Raw genomic sequence first — 22,050 nt, forward strand, 5'->3', positions numbered from 1 at the left:
ATTTTTGGTGTCCACATTTTGCAAAGCTTTAAAAGCTTTCCATCATCAGGAAAAAAAAGTTGTGTTCACATCTGTTTCAAATACTTTTATGACTTAAATCTTTCTTTTAGTCCACCTATAGGCATTTGGTATAAAGTATACTATAGTAATCTAAATATAGACACCACACACACACTTCATAACCAGCTCTTGAGCTCAACATAGTTTATTGAGTAATCCATTTTTCTCTCACTGATTTGAAGTGTTACCTTATCATATGTTAAATTCTTAATTGCTTGTCTTTGTATTTTTTACCCTATTCCATTGATATGCCTGACTGTTCCTTTACTAGTTCAACAGTATATTTTAAAAGCTAGTTTTGTAATATTTTAATATCTGTTTAGGCTATCCTTTTACTGTTTTCATTTTCAGCATTTAAAAAATTTTTTAATCATTTCATGAATTTCACTCAGGTGATTTCTAGAATAATTTGTATTCTCCCAGAATTAACCATCATTCTCTTTGACATGCATTAAAAATTAAAATTAAATCAATAACCCTTTTAGGAACAAAACACAAAACTCTTTTTTTCTGTAGTGCTTATGAACACTCATTAATTTAGGGTAGGTCAGCAATTACCTCTATCTTCACCTTCCCCATCATTTTATTGAAGCCAAAGTATAATTTAAAAACTGCAAAGAAGAACGAAGTGTCAAAGTTTATCTAAGTAACAAAAGCCAGGGAAATTCTCATGACAAATATTTGGTAATTGTATAAAAATAATTGTTTTGCCTTATATTCTCTACATATGTAATGTATATTTTTTAATGAGTATGTGTGATTTATAGGATTATTTTTCTCCTGATTTCAAAGAGTTAGTGACTTTATGTTATATAACTATCAAGTTCCAAGACTTTAACTCAATATTATTAGTCATTTCAATGAGTGAACAAATACAAAATAAAGGTTAAATATTGTGGCTATCAGGGGGAATTTGGGCTCTTGGATTTTTTAGTCTTCTCTACTGACCTTTTGCATCATGAAGTATCAAGGTCATTATGTTGGCTACTTGGCCACCTTCATTGTTTATGCCCTCCAATAGGGTTAAATGAGTTCACAGAGACAGTGGAGAAGCCAGTGATTTTTGGATGATGTGTTTTGAAGTCACCTGTAAAAACCCTAGAAATTTATAAACATTCAGTTTTGAGCTCATAAACAAAGTAAAAGATCCAGCTGCTTTGTTCTTATTCCCCTTCAGTGCTGTAGATGTTTTTCCTGACTTAGAATTGGGAAATAAAGGAGAAGGAGCAGACAGTTTGAGCTGGAAAAATGTTGAATGCCAGAGTGACTTCACCTGAAAAAAAAAAATAGCTGTGTCATTGTTAGGTGCCATGGGTTACAGGCAAGTGACTACAGGTTTTCACTCATCTATAAGGATTTCTATGATTTTTTTCATCTAAAATATTTTACACTAATCCTTAGAATATAGAATTTTATAAAAAGAGACTATAATAAAACATGATATGATTCCTTCATATGAAGTTATGTTCTATGCTTTCAGCACCTTAAGTTATTTTTAATAAAAGAATTGTGTTATAAATTTTAACTCATGGCAGTAAATTAGTGAAAACTGAATGTATTTGGTATGCTCATAACCACCCACATTTAGCACAGATGTTCAGCAAAAGATTTAGGGGCTGTTTTGGAAGCTCTCATTAGCTGTGATGAATTAGCAGAGTATTTATGGATAATGTTAAACTGTTCAAGTACATATTTTCTTTTTTGATCATTTTATAGTGGTCACATAAATATCAACAGCTGGCTTACTTGTCCTTTGGGAAGTTGTTATACATTATCAGTAGCACCAAAGCCCAATATTTTAATGGTTTTAAATATCAGAGCAGTTTTCTGATCATAAGGCAGTCTGAGTAAACACAACCAAAATTTAACTCAGCCTCATTTCCTCTCCAAGGCCCTCTTGTTTCTAAAGTAGCTCATGGGACCTGTGTAGAGCAGAGTAGTTTCTCCCAAGAGGTCTCATTTTTTATGGGATATCTATCTCCTGGTCCGAAGCGCCTCTCATTCAAGTTCAATCCCCTGCACACATGCCTCCTTCATTAGACCCGATTCATTCTCTCAGACACCCACAAATTCAAGACAGGCCAAGACTAGGTTCTGAATGAGCTACAGAACACTACAACAATCTTCGGAATTTGTAAATACTCAGGGAAGTGTTGGGGGTGATGAGGATTAAAAGCAAAGACTGTTTCTCACTGACTGTTATGTTTGCCTTGGGGATCATACCCCAGAAAAGCAAATCATAAACAGTCTAACTTGAGAGATTCATAATGACCAGAGAAGACGTTTTCTATTTTGGGAAGGGAAAGAACTGCTGTTGGGAATATATATTTTGACTGATCATGGGGGCCTTGAATGCCAAGCTAAATTTGAACTGTTTTATAAGCAATATAAGGAGAGCAATTGAAACTTATGATCAAGAACTAGCAATGAAAATGGTGTTAACACCGATTAAACTATACATAGGATTGATGAGAGCTGCCAAACTTAGAGGCAGATAAACAAATCCAGGTAAGCCTCACAAAATCGTCCAGGTAAAGGTGATGTGGGCCTGAGGGTGGCAGTGATGACAAAAGAAAAATTCAGGAATCATTATGAAGATTAAGTATTAGTGGCAACTAATTGTTTATAAGAACAATGATGAGGGTGGGTTTAAACTCTACCATGCCATTTGGAGCGAGGGACACTAAAATAGCAAAAATACAGGAAACTAAGATAAAAAATATATAGGCCGTGCTTGAGGGTTCATGCTTTGGGGAAAAATGGTGAATTTAAGTAAATAACTCTAGGAAGGGTTCCACATAAAGATGCCAGATATTAAGATAATGGGTTAACCTCTTGATGACTTGCAAAGGTACACTCTGAGCTGGCACAGGCTGGGTAAGGGAAGGGAGGGATATCCATATGCACTGCATTCTGAAGCCACTGGGGCTCTGAATGGAATCATTGAGTTAGGAAGTGGACTCAGAATCAGAGGGAGGAGATATTGGAAAGCTGAGTACCTGCTTCACACTGTGGCAAGGGGAGCCCTGACTGCCAGCATTTGGATGAAGTGCTGTGCTTATACAGTGTTATCTGTTAGATAACATGGAAGCCGATGTGACTATTTCAAACAGAGGGGATTTTATACGGGACACTGTTTACACAGGCGATGTAAAGGTCAAGGGGCTGGTGATAGTGAGCAAACCTGGAAACTAGCCACAGACTAGCAGACCCTTGGGGATAGAGGGACACGGAGGAGGTGGTGTTACCAGAGCCCAGAAGCTGGGACTATGCTGTGGATCTGGAACCACAGTGCAAGCGGCTATCTGCTGGGAGCTGGAATCAGGGAGAGGCTCAGTCGATGCCAGCGATGTCACTGGAGGCAGAGAGGAGGAAAGAAATACCTTGCTCCATGCCTTAGCCTGCCCTCCAGTCTTCCACCAGTGCCTCTCAGTGGGCCAGCTGACTACATGCCAAAGGACAAAGGAGCCTAGGAAATATGCTTTCCTACAACACAGAGCAGAGGACGGGCTAGGCTGCAGCAGATCTGAGCAGGAAGATGCAGAGCCAGTTTACCTTACATAGCATAGAGTATTTTAAAGTTTTGAGAGCTCCCTCCCAAGAGGCTTTTGGAACATAAATATAGATTAAAATATTGTATTTCTCCTCTGTAACTGTAATCCAAAAAAATTGCAAATGCTATTGAAAGAAGAGAATTTAATGGTCATCTGAATTAAGAGTACATGAGCACCCAGCTTCCAGACTAGCCCTGTCCATTCCTCCTCCTCCTTCATTTATTTACCTTGTTTACATCACCATGTGCTTTTTAACTAGTTATCACAAAGCTGAACATCTGCAAAACAAGGATATTTCTGCCATTTTAAAATGAACAGATGAAAGTTTTCCATGATGCAGGAATGGTTTTTAAAAGATAATTGTGTTCTTCCTTTTTTGTAATGACAAAGGAACTTTATTTTGTATGGTGAAAATTATTTATAATCTCCTGGCTAGAGTACTAAAAAAGACTCAAAGCCTTTGCCTTTGCGTTTCTGTGGATCTCTTGGAAGGTTAGTTATTCTATCAGGGACTGTGCTTGCTTAGAAATAAGAGAGGAGAAAGGCAGAGAAAGGGAAATACAAATAGAAGAACCATGGTGCCCTGCCAAAGGAATCAGCATTCCCTGTGCTACTTTTTCCAGTTCCCCTTTTGTGGCACCTTGGGACTGAGATTTGTATTTGGCTGAAAAAATAATAATTAACATTTATTGAGCACTTGCTATTTGACAGATGAAGTGCTTTACATGTATTACCTTGCTTAATTGTCAAAACAAACCTGTAACAGTGGTGCCCATACAACCCTGTTTTACAGGTAAACTGAGAAGCAGAGGAAAATTTTTCCTCAGCCACATACTTGGAATGTGGCATAGACAGCATTTGAACCTCGCGGCTTGTCACCAGAGCCCATGCTGTGCCAATGTTAGTATGCGGTCCGCTCTCTCAGGTAGTCTCAGGCATGGAGACTTGGAGAAGTCGCAACACACTCACACACTTGACCAGCAGCAGAGGTGCTGGTGTCCGGAGGAAGAGGGGAAGTGAGGTCCTTGTAAGGCTCTGTTTAGACAACAGTGTAAGAAGAATTGTCTGGTGTCCAAATGGGAGACAGGAGAGAGTAGTGGTCAAATACGTTGAGTCCGTTTTTCTTGGCTTCCTAGGTATTTGATATAGATTTGGAGTGTTAGTTACTTTACAAAATAATAGGGCAGTTGTAAGAATTAAATGAAATGATATAAGTAAAGCACTGTTACATAGTAAGTACTGTACTCAATGCATAGTTTTTATAATTATTACTATTATTGTCAAGTGGAGGAGGGATCAATTTGGAACCCAGATTATCCCCTGCTTATGTTACTATAATAAGGCCTACTTACTGGTAGCTGCTGATTCGCCCTCCAAGTCTATCTTGCAGTATAAGTGCCTCATAGTAATGAACCTTTCCAAAGATTGTAACTTAAACTATGGAATAATTCTAAGTTCTCTGCCCTTATTTAACAGCAAAATAAACAAGAATCAATTCCCCACTGAAAGACCTCTTTGAGTCCTCCACAAATATTTAGAAAATCCTTTAGACCTTTCAAGGCTGTCTTCAACATGACCCCCAAAATATGTTAAGAGTATGCTAAGTTTCCAAAGCATTAAAGTTATGTAATGTTCCTCAGACTTGTCTTATGACTCTGTCCTCCTGGTCATGTATTGTTCTTGTTTTCCCTCTACCTAGAAAATCACCCCGTCGTTCAGCCTACACAAATCTCCTTAAGTCCATCTTACATGAATGTATTTCAGAAAGCCTTTTCTTATCTACTCAAGTAAATGTGACCTCTCTTTGATCTCTGAACTTCACAGCAGTGGTTTGTACTTCATCTAAGCAGGTATCACTTACCATCTTGTATTTTGTCTGTGAACTTGTAGCCTTCCTTATTAAGGTAAAGACAAGGAAACCAGTTTTATATCTGAGCATTCCCTGAAGCAACTTTTATCATGCCTTTCGCAGAGTAGTCATTCAAAAGTATTTCTAGAATTACATTTAATATAGAGAAATTTTTGAAGAATTCAATTTCTATTTCAGTCCTCATAGTTTTGGCCCTGCTTCTCTGGTCAGCTGTACTGTGGCTAGAGACTTTCTTCCCTAGTTTAAGCTTAACCATTGCCCAAGTAAAATGTGCATTGCAGATGCCTTCATTGAGAAGAGAGGTCCAACCAGAGAAACTGAACCAGTGGTATATATACACACACACAAGGTCTGACACAAATAATGTCCCTTTTTTATTATAAAATCTTTCATTATGAAATCATAAACATGCAATTCTGTAACATAACAATATTACATTCAAGCACACCATATGACATTTTAGGTGAAATGTTCAAATTAAAACTATAAATTATTGCACCCATATTGTTGCCCTACAAAACACACTCGAGCAGGCCTTACTTCTGCCAGACGCTGTGTGTGTGTGCGTGCGCAAAGAGCATCATTGTAATGAATTAATTTAAATGATTATGGGGGCTGGATTGAAGTTTGATATGTATAAGGCAGATCATTAGGAGGGTAGGGTGAAACTCCTGAGCATGAGCTAAAGCTGCTATCCATAGTGGATTTCTTCTTCTTCATGGAAGCCTCAGCTCTGCTTGCAAGGATTTTCAACTGATTGGATGAGGCTCACCCAGATTACCTAGGACAACTTCCCTTACTTTCATAAAGCATCTTCATGAACAATGAGATGAACTGGTCATATAACATGCTCCATGATCTTTCCCTGATAAAGCATTGGAATCGTCTTCCGAAAATGCAGCCAACCTAAAGGTTCAAAGGACATAGTCTGCAAAGATAAAGTACCACCTGACAGGATGCGGCATATACATACAGAGACTTTTATATGGTGCTGTGTTCCAAATAAGAAGAAAACCACTGAGAACCAAAGTGTTGAAGTTGGATTGACCCTATTAAGCATCATTCACAATCATCATCTGGGCACTGATGTGTGCACATTGCCTGGCTCTCCATCATTAGTTCTGTGGGAGAGAGCCTTATGGAGCACATAGGCTGTATTATGTATTCCAGAGGTGTGCTCTCCAAACCCCGCTCCCATTCCAGACATGAAGCCTGTAACTCTAGTGGGAATGCTGATCATTTGGATGGAGGTTACCAACATGGGTCAAGTAGAGTGTGTCCATTGTATTGTGGGTAGGTTGACTTGGGGAACAGGAAATTATGAGACCCGATGGGCAGGGCCAGTGTGTGTTTGCAGGCCATTGCTCTTATAATTTAGAAGTCAGCCCAAGACTCTTTTCCCACAACCAGGAAGTCCTACTGCTGATGTGGCCATAAAACAAATCTACAGATTTTATTTACTTTTTAAGATGTATAAACATTATTTTTTCTAACTTTATGGCGGTATCATTGACAAATAAAAATTGTATATATTTAAGGTAAAAGAAAATAGATGTTCAACGAGAAACATCCTGCCATTTGTTTTACTGTTAAATAAGTCCAAGAGAGTTTTGAATTTTGAAACTCAACCTACTGCAGCCTATGGAATGGCTCTTTAATTGACCATTAAGCATGCAAATATAAACTCTCTTCAGTGAGTTGACAAATATGCTGCCAAACCTACTTTTTCCAGCCGCCAAGGGGATAAGCATGTTTTGACTGATTCAAAATCTGTACTAACTCTTTCCCTCTGTAGGAGATCTTGTTACTTCAAAGGAGGTAAGACACCCAAAGCTCATAGCTCAAAACATACATACACAAAGTAGATTTCACTTTATTTCCTTTTACAATTCATGGAGACTGTAGAAATTGGCCAGATGGATTCAAGGAGAAAATTCTGTTTTTTTTAATTTTATGTGTGTATCATGAGAAAGATGAATATGATAGAAAAGTGAACACAGTTTGAATCAATGGGCCATACTTACTCTCTAATAGCCAACATTTGCCAGTAAGGTTTGCTGAGAGTGTATGGATATATATTACCAAATAGTGTGCTGAGAACCATCTCATGAGAGAAAAAAGAATGAAATGTACCCATCTTTTAGATTTGTGTACACTGAGGGTCTTTGCAATGGTGTGGAAAGGCTCCAGGCTTTAAATACTAGGTTGTTGCATTTGGATTTTAAAAGATCCCAAACCATAACTTCTGGTTGCAGTTACAGCTGGTGAAAAGAAAAATGTCCTAAGAATTATTAATATGCAAATTTAGTAATTTGGGAAATTGAATGATCTCAGGTTAGGGTTTTTGAATTTATGCAATCAAATTTTGACAAAAATGACATCATCTTTCAACAGTTCTACATAAATTGACAGCAATTTACATATTTTTTTAAAAAAATAAGTACAGAAAAAGAATGCTTAAGGAGAGCATAAGGCAACAACAGACATGTGGCTACAGTGCATCAGACCAATGATCCAAGTAGTCTGAACTCACATTCCCAAAGTAGACAATGTCACCTGTTTTGGTAGAAAAAAATCCAATGACAAAGGAGGTCATGTCTTTACAAATGGGGTAGAATAGTTCCTTTAGAAATATCCTCTTCTATCTTTGTCAAACTTAGAATGTTTTACATCAAGTCTAGTATAAGCAGAATAACCAATTTCTCTTATCTGTGTCAATAGTCCTGCCATTGAGAAGGATAGCGTTGATAGGTGGAAATATTTCTTGGAATTGCTCATCGGCCAAGTTTGTAGACACAGCTGGAATCAATCATGAAATGGGGTATACGGCAAATCAGTTTACAATATGGACATGAGATTTGACTGCTATTTCCCTGCTTACGAGCACTTAAAACAATCTCAAATAACCTGAAATAATTGATTTGTTTTCTAGTCACATAGTTCTTTTGCCTGACTAAAATAATATATTGGTGCAGTTAGCAGGCTGCATTAATCAGTTCATATCCTCTTAGTACCACAAACGCTGAGGGGCATATTCTTATATTAGGCTGAAATCTGTTTGTATCAAATATTGTTTTAGACCTAGATTCATGAAATCTAATTATTCATCTTTGATAGTCACATGAATGGTAGATTTGTGAAGAAAAGCATCGCTATCTCAAAGTTAAGAATTGTTTCAATATATTTTGTTTTACCTAATGTTTTTGTGAATGTACCATGTACACAAATATAATTGTTTTATGTAGTTATTTGTATTTAAAGCTCTTTACAGTTCTGTCCCTATGTAAAAAAGTATGCCTCTTTTTGAAAATCTAGCAAAAGCTCCAAGAATGTCACCTTGTTTGAATATTCAAGGATTTGGCAAAGAAATCCATGTGAGTCCATTTGGGAAATGAGCATTAGCCTTGGAGTAAGAAAACCTAAGTTTGAATATTAGCTTTCTTTCTGGTTAGTTAGCTGGATAGGAGCACGTAATTTAAATTCTGAATCTCATTTTTCTATTTTCTTTCTTTTTTTCCAAATCGGGATTAGTATTCCCTACCATATGTTCCATTTATTCTTTTATTTAGCCAATATTGTTGACCACCTACTATGTGTTAGATACTTTACCAGATTCTGGTAGTATGAAGAGAGAATAATATCTAAACACTTATAGTCCAGGGATTTATTCATAGTAGAGGTATGTTAAAAAAAAAAAAAGTAACCAGGACCGCATTGTGAGTGCTCTCACAATTGAGGTAGGTCCAAAAGGACAAGAGAGTAAACAGGAATGGGAATTAGTTGCTTTGCTTTGAAAGAAAAGTTTCAAAAAAAGAGATAATGTTTAATGTAGCTTAAAGAACCAAGAAAAGGATGGGCAGGTGTGGAGATAAGAAAGGGCATAGATTATTAGAGAATTGTGAAAAACCTTGTGTAAGTGTTACAGAATATGAGATATGGAGTGAAAGGAAATACATTTCTTTGCCACAGAAGTCTAACAATCATACCACAGGGACTCACATCACTTTAATGGTTATCTATCCTTTTAAGATATCCAGTGGATTATTCCAGCATTTTTTTTCCTTTAAAACCATTTTTTATATGTACTTTTGTGTGTGTGTGTGCGCGTGTGCATGCGCACACGTGTGTGGGTACTAAAATGTTGAATGGTACTTCCTTTTATTATGGATTCAACCAAACTTCCATATATGGGGAGAAGACTCACCAACTTTTATTCTCCAGAGTCTTCCTTGGAAAGTCCTTTAGCGTAGGGAGCTGTACTGGCCATCTATCATCCTTTAACCTAATGGCCTGAACTGCAAAGATACCTGTGCTGGCCAAAAGTGGTATGATTTCAATATGTAGTCCTCATCATGTTCTTAGGTGGATATCTTTCAGCCCCATTCTGTGAACATTCAGGTGGAAAAATCATTCACAGCTGTGTGGCTCAGAAAGTTCTGTGTAGAATGCAAAATTTTATCTAGGTCTTAAAAGATAAATAGAAAGTTAGTGGACATTCCAGGAAGAGGAAACCTCATAAATAAGTTACAGAGGTAAAGAAGATCAGAGCAGAGAATATGAAAGAGGAAAAAGGAGATGTAGAGTCATAGAATGGGAAATCATGATTGCCTACTTGTGATATTGAAAATAGAGAACAAATGAGAGCTATAGTCTGGAAGTAGAGTCAATTACCAAGCAATGGATGGGTGGGAGGGCTACCATGATCCCAGGCTTTGGAACTGAGGTGATGCTAGTTCCATTAATAGAAAATGAGAGCACAGGAGAGAGGAAGAGAATGTTTCAGGATGAGTAATATAATGAGTTAATTAGATACACATATGTAGTGTAAGTGGAGATAATAGACTACTTATAAAATTAGACATGTGGGTGAAAGGAAATAAAACCTTTGCAATTGCCTGACATTTGTGTCCATTTCTTTTCTGGTTTTTCACTATAATAGACTAAAATTAAATGTGAATTATGATTACAAAGCTGTCCTTCCAAGTTTATTGGGAATTAAGTAAAATATTGTTATAATCTAATTATACAACACCCTCATCAATGCAGCCTCTTTTTACCCTCATCTGTGTTCCCTAACCCAGGTCTCCAACTCAGCAGTCTCAATTAGATCCTCAGCAAAGAATCTGTTCCCCCGCCCTCTTTACTCCTGTATGACAGCTGGAAAAGGTTATTGGTTCTGAACCCAGATAGCTTCAGTGTAAGTCTTTCGCCTTCTAAATTCCCATAATTAATCTTTTGCAGACTGACAATAATCCTACTGTCTTCATTTCACAGACCTAAACTCTCAAGGCTTTGCAACACTTCAGATAACATATTACTAGGTTAAAAGGAACCGAGATACTCCTTCAGACTTCTCTAGTTTCGCCATGTGCTGTCAGGTCAACATTCTCAATGCAACTAAGCAGGGACAGATGGTGCCCATTCCCTCAGTGACAGAATCATCCAGCAATGTCAAAGGCATTTACATCCTTGTGACAGAGATGCTTTATGACTAAAAGTTTCCCACCATGTGTATTCCAGAATATAGAAATGAAACTCCGGTAACAATTCATGTTCAATTATGTAAAAGTTTAATTACATAAATCATTTAGAAATAAACTCAGTTACTTTGTTTTCTTATCAATTCTCCAAGGACCTTTCTAGAAGGACATTTTTGTGCCTGACTTAAAGGTGTCTACACTAATGATTATGTAAAATTCAGATTTGGAAAGAGTATTTTAAATGAATTTTATGTATTTTAAACCACTGTAGTAAATTTGAAAAAGGAAAAGAGAAAGTGTGTTTAGGGAAATGGCCATTAATTTGGATAATATAAACTATATCTTGTGTTTCCATAACCACTTTTCTTACCCTTTATTTATATGTTACTGCACTGAATTTATCTTACTGGTTCTATAAGCATGGCCTTAAGTTATTTGCTTAAATAACTTATAAGTTTGTTAATAAAGATGTTTTAGATGGTTTTTCTTTTCTTTTCTTGTTTTGTTGTCCCAGATGGAACTTCAGATACACCAAAGGAGGGTAGGATTGAAGGTGGGAGACGGGGGTGGGTGGGGCAGGGGAAAGTAGTGGTGGGAAAATGGAAATAATTGTACTTGAACAACAATAAAAAAATGGGAAAAAATAAATTAATGGAAAAAAAGAACTTCAGATACAATGTTGAATGAAAGTTGTGAAATCCAACATTCTTGTCTTATTCCTAATCTTAGGAGAGATGCATTCAGTGCCTTACTGTCCATGTTTTTCCCTCCTCTTAGATGCTTTTTATGAGGTTGAAGCAGTTCCCTGCAATTTATTTAGTGTTTTTACCATGAAAAGTGTTGATTTTTTTCAAGTGCAATTTTGCATTTGAGATAATAAAGTGGTTTTCTTGTCCTTTATGGATATGGCATATTACTTGAATTGATTTTTCAGATGTTGAAACAGCCTTGCATTCCTTGGATAAATTTCACAATATATACTGCTTCATTTTATTTGCTAGTATTTTGTTGAGGGTTTTTGTGTCTGCAGTTTTCTTCTCTTGTGATATCTTTGTCTGGTTTTGTATTAAAATATACCTCATTGAATATGTTGGGAAGAGTTCTCTTTAATTTTTAGGGAGAATTTATAAAGAATTGGTATAAAATATTTAAATATTTGTTAGAATTCACTGGTAAAGCCATTTTGGGCCTGGAGATTTCCTTTTTTTTGTAGTTTTTAAAAAATTAATTAGTTTTTTTTTCAAATACATTTGTCTCCAACTTCCCACCACCACCTTCCCCTGCCCCCCTCCCCCACCACCCTCCCTCAATCCTTCCCCACTTTGGCTTTGTCCATGAGTCCTTGCTATATGTTCCTTGACTTGACACTTCCCTTCCCTTTCCCCGCCTACCACTGCCCCCTTCCTTCTTGACTCTATTGGTTTCTTTTTTCTTTCAATGTTGCTGGTCATATTTTCCTTGCTTATTTGTTTTGTTGGTTAGATTCCACTTATAGGGGAGATTAAATGGTATTTGTCTTTCGTTCTCTGTCTTATTTTGCTTAGCATAATGCTCTCCAGTTCCATCCATGCTGTCGTGAAGTGTAGTAGTTTTAAAATTACTAATTTAATCCTTTGCTTGTTATAAGTCTATTCAGATTTTCTATTTTGTCTTGAGTCGGTTTTTATAGTTTGTATCTTTTAAAGAATTTTCCTATTCTATCTAAATTATTTAATTCAGTGTCATACAGTAGTTAGTGTTTCCGTTAATGTATCTTTAGTATTCCCTGGTAAAGTTTATTTCTTCAAGGTCAGTAGTAATGTTCCTTCTTTTATTCTTCATTGTAGTAATTTGAGTCTTCTCTGGTTTTTTTCTGATCAGTCTTGCCAAAGTTTTCTCAATTCTATTGATCTTTTCCAAAAACTAAATTTAGGTTCTATTGATTTTTCTCCGTTTTTCTTATATTCTCAATTTTATTAATTACCACTATAATTCATATCATTTTCTTTCTTCCTCTCTTGTCTTAAAATGTGCTCTCTCTCTCTTTTTACAGTGTTTTAACATGGAAGATTACATTGTTGACTTGAGATCTTTCTTCTTTTTTGATGTAAATGTTTGCACTACAAATTTCCTTCTAAACTCTTCCTTAGCTGCATACCATAAGTTTTTGTATTTTACATCTTCATTTACATTCATCTCAAAGTATTTTGTAATTTTCTTTGTGATTTATTCTTTGACCCTTTGGTCACTTAGTACCATGTTGTCTATTTTACATATGTTTATAAATATTTATAGATGAGTTTTGAGAGAATTGAGATCTTAACAAGAATCAGCTTTTCAGTCCATTAAGATAGTATACCTCTCCATTTATTTGTGTCTCCTTTGATTTCTTTCATAAGTTTTTTGTTTGTTTGTTTGTTTTTAATGGATAGATCTTGCACATATTTTGTAAGGTTTTTATTAAAGTATTTCATGTTTTTGGAGCTATTATAAATTTTATATCAGTTTTCAGTTGTTCATATAAACTTATACTTGATTTGGATATTTAACCTGTATTCTGGAGCTTTGGTAAACCTACTTATTTATTTTAGTAGTTTTGTGATTGTTTCTTTGGGATTTTTCTATGTAAACAATCATGTCATATGTAAAATGGGATAGTAGTATTTTTTCTTAGAATTCTGGGAGCCTTTTCTTTCCTTACTGCACTGGCTAAAATCTCCAGTACAATTTTGAATAGAAGTTGCAAAACTGTGTATCTTTGCTTTGTTTTGTATCTTAGGGGGAAAGCATTTAATCTCTCCCTATTACATATTATATTAGTTATACATATTTTCTAAATATCCTTTATCAGGTTGATGAAGTTTCCTTCTATTATTAGCTTGCAGAAAAGGTTATCTTGGGCCACACATTAAATACATTGCTACATGTAATCACAAAAACGTATCATAGTGTTTTAAGTAAATTTATGATTTTGTGTTGGGCTGTATTCATAGCCATCCTGGGCCGCATACGGCCCATAGGCTGCAAGTTGAACAACCGAATATAACAATGTCTAATAGATGTTCGATACTATTAATATCAATGCAGCCCCTTTTCTGGGGTGTAAAGAGTTAACTAGGTAGAAAGCGCCCCCCTGGAAAGTTGAGGTACTTCTGGTTCCCATAGCTTTTTAGGGACCCTGTAGGCCCAGTTTCTGTGACTCCTGGTTCTCATGATGTTGCCTGAGATTCTTGCCTTCCTCTTCTTAACATCTAGTCTTACTCTACAGCACTATTCATTAAAAGAGCTGTTATTTGTAACCTAAGAAGTTATGGCAGATAGCAAGGTTCTCAGGGTATTTGTAGTAAATAGCATGTGTGCGCGCATAGCGATCAGATAAATGACTTGACAGGTAGATCTCCTTATTTACATGAGTAAGGTGAGAGGTTTTCTTTTATGAAAACCTCTGTGAATTTAAAATATTTAAAATTTATTTTTAATACGGTGTTTAATGTCTCTGCGATCACTGAACTCTAGGCTCCATATGGGCTGGGTCTATCTTTTGCCCTCCACAGTCTTACCAGAAGCTCGTTGCAGAAAGAGTTGTGACAGGCCTGAAGCCTATACTAAAGAGCTGAAATGGCTGCTACTTTTGATTCAGTGAGTCTCATAATAAATGCTTAAGAATTTGGAGGAGTGTTTGGAATTGGTTATTTGACCCAGTAAGCAAGAAGGCAAACAGCCAGCCTTGCTAGAGCAGTCTGGAAAGGGAGTTTATATGAAAAATGGAGAATAACAAAAGTGAGCATTTCTAAGGATCTGACAGGCACCTCTCCCCAGAAGGGTGGTGTCTGTGCATCCTATGGGGCTCTGAAGCTTGTTGTTCCACTGGGAGTCTCCCAATGTTTCCCTAGCTCTGGGGAGCTGTTTGTTCATAGATGAATTCTTGTGTTCTTGCCTGTACCTTTTTTATTCTTGGCATCTGTCATTACTTGCCGTCTGACAACCTTGCACTAGGATAGAAGTGAACAGAGAAAACACAATATATATTTGTGAACTGACCAACTGTCAAGGAGTTTACTTTAAAACAAAATCAGAGTGCTGTATACATTGAGCTTGGGTAAATTCATCTTTCTTCTTTCTTAGTCCATTTGCATATGGTTGCTAAAATTCCTCATATAGGAGAAAGCATCCTCCAATTTCCCCAGGCAATCTGCTTTGTTTGAATAGCACCCCATGCACCTATTAAAGAAAACTGCTGAGTATTTACAAACCAAACACCAAAATTAGTGTGTAACCAAGAAGTTCAGTCTTGGAGATCAGCTAAGCATATCCAATAAAGTGCCCTGTGTCCACTCCCAGATTTGTTAGTGGGCAGGCGAGATATAACCTGGCCACCTCTGCTGTTTAGATCGTACCCCATGAATGGAAGATGGCAGCATTCACACTCTCTAGCATTTTCATCACAATACCAGCTCATTTCTGTTGTGTTTAAAGGAGAGACTGCAGAATGTGGGGTCAAATGCAGACCTGACTTGATCTCAGGAAAATACTTTAAGTGGGAGTTCTGGCTCCTTTCGTGAGGAGAAGCAGCCACAGAGAATGAGGAGCCGCTTGTGCTGTGACGTTCGGAAATCCTTTGGCTCCCGGGGGCCTCAGCTTTCTCTTCTGTTGAGTAAGTGAGTTTCATGTAGCACCTTATTTTTATACTTTGATTAAAATTTTCAAACACACAGAAAAGGAGAAAAAACTGCAGTGGACAGCCACATATATATCACCTGAGTTTAATAATTTCTAACGTTTTTTCATATTTGCTTCATCCGTGCATATATATCTCTTAATTCTGCCAAGTCATTTTTAAAGTGAATTATAGATGTCAGGACATTTCATCCTTAAATACTTCAACTTATATATTCAGAAATTAAGAATGTTTTCCTCTGTAACTATAGGCCCATTCACAGGATGATTCTAGAATCCTAGCTTTGGGAATCTTGGTCTTGGTTTTCACTGGAGATTTATGAAAGGACGGACAGGAACAGAGACATATATACCATGAAGCTCAGGCAACTACAGCTTCAGGCCCTGTCACTTATACAGATTCTTTTTAAAGCAATTTGCATTAAAGGAGAGCTATCTGAGCCATAATTGTTGAAGACCATTATTTCCTTTCAGTCTGGCTTCTTTTCCTTTACCCCTACCCCCAAACATACACACACACACACAAACACCCACAATGCACATACATAGTATTCTCTCTTTCTCTCTCATATCAGGTGGTATTAAAATGATTGTGAACATTTTGGGGATTCCATTTTAAAATTACTGGATATTTAATTTTGCTTGTAATCATTGTTGTGCAAAGTGAAGCAATTGCTTGCTCCTCAGGAGCACTGATGACCTCCAGGAATACTCTTATTATCCATGTCTAGAAGTCTTAAAATAATGTGTACTATGGTGCCTGGTGCAGGAAGCATGGAGGAATGGAGGAAACAGGTGAGTTGAAATGTAAAGCCTCAGTTAATCTGGGAAAAACCATCCAATCAGAGTATGTCTAAACGGGGAAGCTGAGGATTTGCTTCTCATGCATGCCTAATCAAAAAGCAAGTTCTCTCCTCTTAAGAATATACTGGCTAATACAGCATATGCAGTTAAATATGCAATACATGCATTATATAGAGGAATTGCACAGTATAGAATCTAACAGAAATCTTGTTGCTGTACTGCACTGTGAATACCTCTGGGTGAAAAGTTGCAAAATGTATGCATCTAAACATATATTATGTCTTTGAGAATCTTGCTTATCATGACCTAAGGAGGTCTGGTGGGTTCAGATGAAATATCACGCAGAATTGTCACTGGTATTGTGAAAAACAAACATAATATACAGATGAAGTAAATGTGGCAAAATGTTAACAATTCTTGAATCTAGGTGTTGGGTACATGGATGATTATTGTGCTAATGTTCTATATTTGAAAGTATTCATAATGAAAAGAAAAATCAGCCTATAAAATCTACTTAGTTTACATAAGAGGACATTGGCACACATATTTCAGTAAATCGATATATTTGACAAAAGAGGAATTTAATTACACAGTTGCTCAGTACTATAGAGCAGCAATTTAAAATTGCATTTTGGTTTGACTATTTTAACTTAATTTTGTATACTTTTCATAAATTTTAATCAGATCAATAGTCAGACATAATTAGAATGAAGTATGTTTGTGGAAGCCAAAGAAAAAGTAAAAATATAAGAGACTAGCAAAAGATTCACAATGTCAAAAACTTCCAGAGCATATCAAAATGGAATTTGAAAGTTGTGATGTCAAAATCTTAAAAAATTTTTCTATGTTATCAATAAAATTAACTTTTCAATTATGCCAAAGAAAGACTAAATTATCTTTTTATTTTCTCTATGACAGCGCAAAATTATTATCATATGGAGAAGCAATCAAAGAGTATATAGACAAAAAATTTAGGAAAATAGATATGTGTCAGGTGGTTAATAAATAAAATGTATTATTGGCTTCTATTTTTTATATTTGTGCTATTTAACTTTTGAATTTTGTAATATGATGTGACATTTTTATTATTTAAAATAATATACACCTTGGTACCCAGTTTTAATTTATAACTTTGTAGTCTTAAAGAGGATTGCAAAATTCTGTGTGCCTCAGGTCCTAGGATTGGTCATTAGTCATCACTCTGGATTTCATACAATGTTCAAATAGAAAAACTGTGTTTTCTATTGTTCTCAACCTGATTGTTTTTCTAGCAGTTACAATGTTAAATCTAATAGAATATTCAAATTTCAAACTTTTCAATGTGTTAGTGCGGACATCGAAGCTCAAAAAAACGTCCCAAGTCAGAAAAGTATATAGTGACAACACAATGCGGGGGATTTAGGGCTTCTGATCCTGGCCCCTGTTTTCGTCATACTTTGTAGTCTCTTTTAAAGAAACAAGTTATAAAATATTATGCTTGAAATATGGCATTGATGAAATGATTCTGTGATGTTTATTCTATTGATTTATTCAGCCACTAATTTATGCATCAAACATTCAGTAAGCACTGGGAATTCACAGGTGACCCTTACCTTGAGCATCTGATCTTAAGCAATCTCACTGGAGCAGGATTCTAGAATAATACAGGGAAATATTGCAAAATTTCAGGATGGTACACGTGGAAATCTAACAGGGAACAGATCCATCTTCTGATCCCTATATTTTTGTCCACCTCTCCCTCTGCCCACATATTCCTTGGGGAGGGAAAGAGGACAGCTGGTCCTGATTCCATCAGCTACTATAGAAAAATTTTATGCAGGCAAGCTTATTGCCTCCTACTTCCCATTCTTATTTTAATTCATGGGAAGTAAAGAATATTAGGAACCTCTTTACTTCTGAACTCTCCTTTGTATCAGTTGGGGTTCTCCAGGGAAACAGAACCTATAGGGGAGATGTGTGTGCATGCATGTGTGCATATAAAATAAAGAATTAGCTCATGCAATTATAGAAGCTGAGAAGTCCCATGTTCTGCAGTCCAAAGACCTGAGAACCAGGAGAGCTGATGGTAGGAATTCTAATTCAAGTCCAAAAGCAGGAGAAGACTGATGTCCAAGCTTGAAGACCATCAGGCAGAGGGTGAATTCTTCCTTACTCAGCCTTTTGTTCTAGCCATGCCCGCTGCAACAAACTGGATGAGGCCCACGCACACTGGCAAGGGCAATCTCCTTTACTCAACCTGCTGATTCAAATGTTAATCTCATCCAGAAACACGCTTACAGACACACACAGAAGTAGTGATTAACCAAATATCTGGGCACACTGTGGCCCAGTCAAGTTGATGCATGAAGTTAACCATCACATCCACTTTCCTTCTCTCCTCCTCTACCCTCTGCTTCATCACTGACTGACTTACATTAGTGTTTCCTAGAAGAACTTCTGATGAAGATTTGTAGAAAGGTGGTTTACTAAGAAATTTCATCAAGGAAAAGCAGAAGAGGAGCAGACAGTGGGACTGGGAAGGTGAGAAGTCTGAAAGAGGATGTAATAGTAGGCAAAGTTCTAAAAAGGTTGACTTTGCCTCAATCCTATGAAGAATATCTGAAGGCATGTGGGCCACACCTCAGATTTCCTGGGTCTTGGAAATTCGGGTATTTATACCCACACAAGGTCAGTGGCCAAGGGCTGTACCTGGAGGAAATAAATCTCCAGGTACTTTGTGTTCTTTGTCCAGAAAGGAAGATTAGGCTTTGGGAGCCTAAGGGCAACCCTTTGATGATGAGGTATCACAGGTGTGACTATTGGGAGTGGAAGTGCCATATCCAGGAAAATCTAATGGTATTTGAGAGCGTTACACAGACATGTGCCATGACTGTGATCAGAATTTTTAGCAATGATCACAAAAGCTCAATGTCATCAAGAACTTATATCCAAGATACTGGACTATGTGCTTTCCAGACATAATAGTATTCCATCTTTGCGTCAAGTGTATGGTAATCAATATACTCTCCAGTTTCTAGGGGAAAAGACTGGGGCTCAGAGTGAGTAAATAACTGCAGGAACAGATGCTATCTGTCCTTTGCTGCATGTCCTTGCCCACCACCCCAAGTTACCCAGTGAAAATATTATTACTTGCCATGCAAGATAATGAATAGAATGCCACTTTTTCATTTGTGGCAGAGAAAGTCTGTCTCATTATTTATAGTTCTATTCTCATGTATCCTGTTAACTGTCCAGGATGTAATTCTGCACTAAAACTTCCTTATATTGATGAAGAGTGAGAAGGTCTAAGCTGGCAAACAAGCACATCTTCAATGTCTCTGAAAGCTTTTTTTTTTTTTTTTTTTTGAAGCTACTCAAAAGATACTTGGCTAATGGAATGTTTTTACACCCATGTTTACACTTTGGGTTTCTGAAATTTGCTGAATATAAAATAAGTCTTTAGACAACAGAATGTAGTGTTATTTTTCAGCAACAAGGCAGCATTTTCAAATTTAATGATTCACTACTAAATGTAAAGAACTTGGTGAAAAAAATTGTGTGTAACCCATAAATGCTGGGAATTTCCTGTGTTGGTAATTCATATAACTTCACCTCCCAAGGGCTTTGAAAGGGACAGCTGTGTGTGTGTGTGTGTGTGTGTGTTTTTAACAAAAATAAGTAGATTTGTGTATTTCACTACTCCAGAGTAGAAATTACTGTGAGTTCTTCATTAAAAATACCTATATGTGAAGATATAATTAGACAAATTTAAGAACCTTTGTATTTTCTGTAGTTACTGTTTTGTAAAAGAAAACACTATCAAAATGGTTTACCCCTCTTAAATGTTAATTGTGTATCTTAGCAAGGGATATAGTTCAACTAAATTGCAGCGTTGCTATAGAATGGATTTCAGTTTTATTACATGAGTGATTTCCTCACCCACTGCCACACAATTAATATTTTCAGTTGTTGGAATTTCTCAAAAAATTGAACAATTGCAAAATTGACATCATCCAAAGTAGAACCTTCTAATTACATATGTAGAGAGAAACTCAAAATTTGATAAATTTGCACAAACACACAATTTTGAATATGTTAAAAAGTTACTCTGAGAATTCTTTCTTATTAATTTTCACCTTGTATTTTAAAACATGTTTGGTTTCATTTACTGTGGTGTCTAGCATTACTTTACACAGAGGACTGCATTTCAAGGAATACTTTAGCATGTGCGCATATGCCTAAAGCCTCCTTATAATGTTGTTGAGATGAATTCACAGGGTAATTAGGAGAAAGGTATCTTGAGGCACCTACATTATGTGGCTCTAACTGGCCTTCTTCTTAACACCCTAATTAAGAAAAACAGAGCTAAAACAGGATATCATCTTTGTTTTGTGAATATGTTTTTAATTTAAAAAGAAAGTAATGCTTCTAGAAATCTCAATAATGCAGGCTAGTTGAAGTAGTGCAGCCATTTCATCATAAGACCCTTTAACTTTGTGACATATTTATTTGTTTCTGGACTCTGGTAAGTGATGTTACTGTTTTCACATAATGGTATCCATATGTATGTGGCTTCTGATTCTGCAGGGAACCCCTATACACACACAGCCCCACATACACAGGAGCCACGCAGTTCTTTCTATCCAGTGTCCACCTCTAGGGAATCTCCCTTCCCTACTTTGGTCTTCACAGAGCCACCCTTTTCTTTTCTCTGCTCCGTCACCCAGCAGAATCTCCTCAGGGGGTGAAAGAAATGATTTCAAAATTCTCTGAGATTAGGAATTTAAAGACCTGTTTGCTAGCTAGAAATATGAAAAGGGAAAGTATGTGAAAAAAAATTAATTATTGAGCATATACTGCTATCTTTTGCCTCCACCCACAGTATTTTTCTGTGAGGTGTTTACCTTTTAGCTGCAGCAAATCCATACCAGTCCCTCAACCCACTTTCTCTCTTTCTTGCTTTTCTGGGAGTCACCTGGATGGAGTTGAAGGACAGAGAGAGAAGAGCTCTGGCTGTTCCCCAAAGCCATGCGCACACAGGAGGGCCCAGTACTCACGTCACTTAGTGTGTACAAATGCCACATCTGCAGCAAGACCATAGATATTGGGAGGACGTAGTAATATCATAGTAATACCTTATATTGTCCCTTATCACCTCAGCAAAGAGAAGCCAGTTTCAGACAAAGAACTATATCAATCCTTTCTTTATTTTTTAAGTCCATAAATTTCCTCACCTTGATGCTTTAACATTTTTACTGAATCTTATGCGCAGTAAACAAATTTTTAAAAAATGCCTTATCTTTAAGAATAAGGTCAAAATTTCAAAACATTTGTTGTTGGAAACCTTTGGATAAAAAACTGAGCAAAAAGGGTAAAAAGGTGAAACATGTGCAAAACAGATGTTACACTCAATTTCATGCCAGAACAAATTACAAATCAGAACCTCATTTTGTGATTTAGATGATGCACAATCTATACAGATATGTGTAGACTGAAAAAAATTCCCCATGTGAAACAACATTTTTAGAATGCGGGAACCTACTTTCTAAAAGGAACTGGGCTTAATTATTAAAACAGAAATTTCTTCCTTTTTTGGAGATTATCTACAATGGACAAACCTTGATATTAGCACCACATGGGACTGAAA

This window comes from Pteronotus mesoamericanus, unplaced genomic scaffold (genome assembly GCF_021234165.1).
Source record: "Pteronotus mesoamericanus isolate MK-2021 breed Mesoamerican mustached bat unplaced genomic scaffold, CSHL_Meso_final scaffold_651, whole genome shotgun sequence".
Taxonomy (NCBI): Eukaryota; Metazoa; Chordata; class Mammalia; order Chiroptera; family Mormoopidae; genus Pteronotus; species Pteronotus mesoamericanus.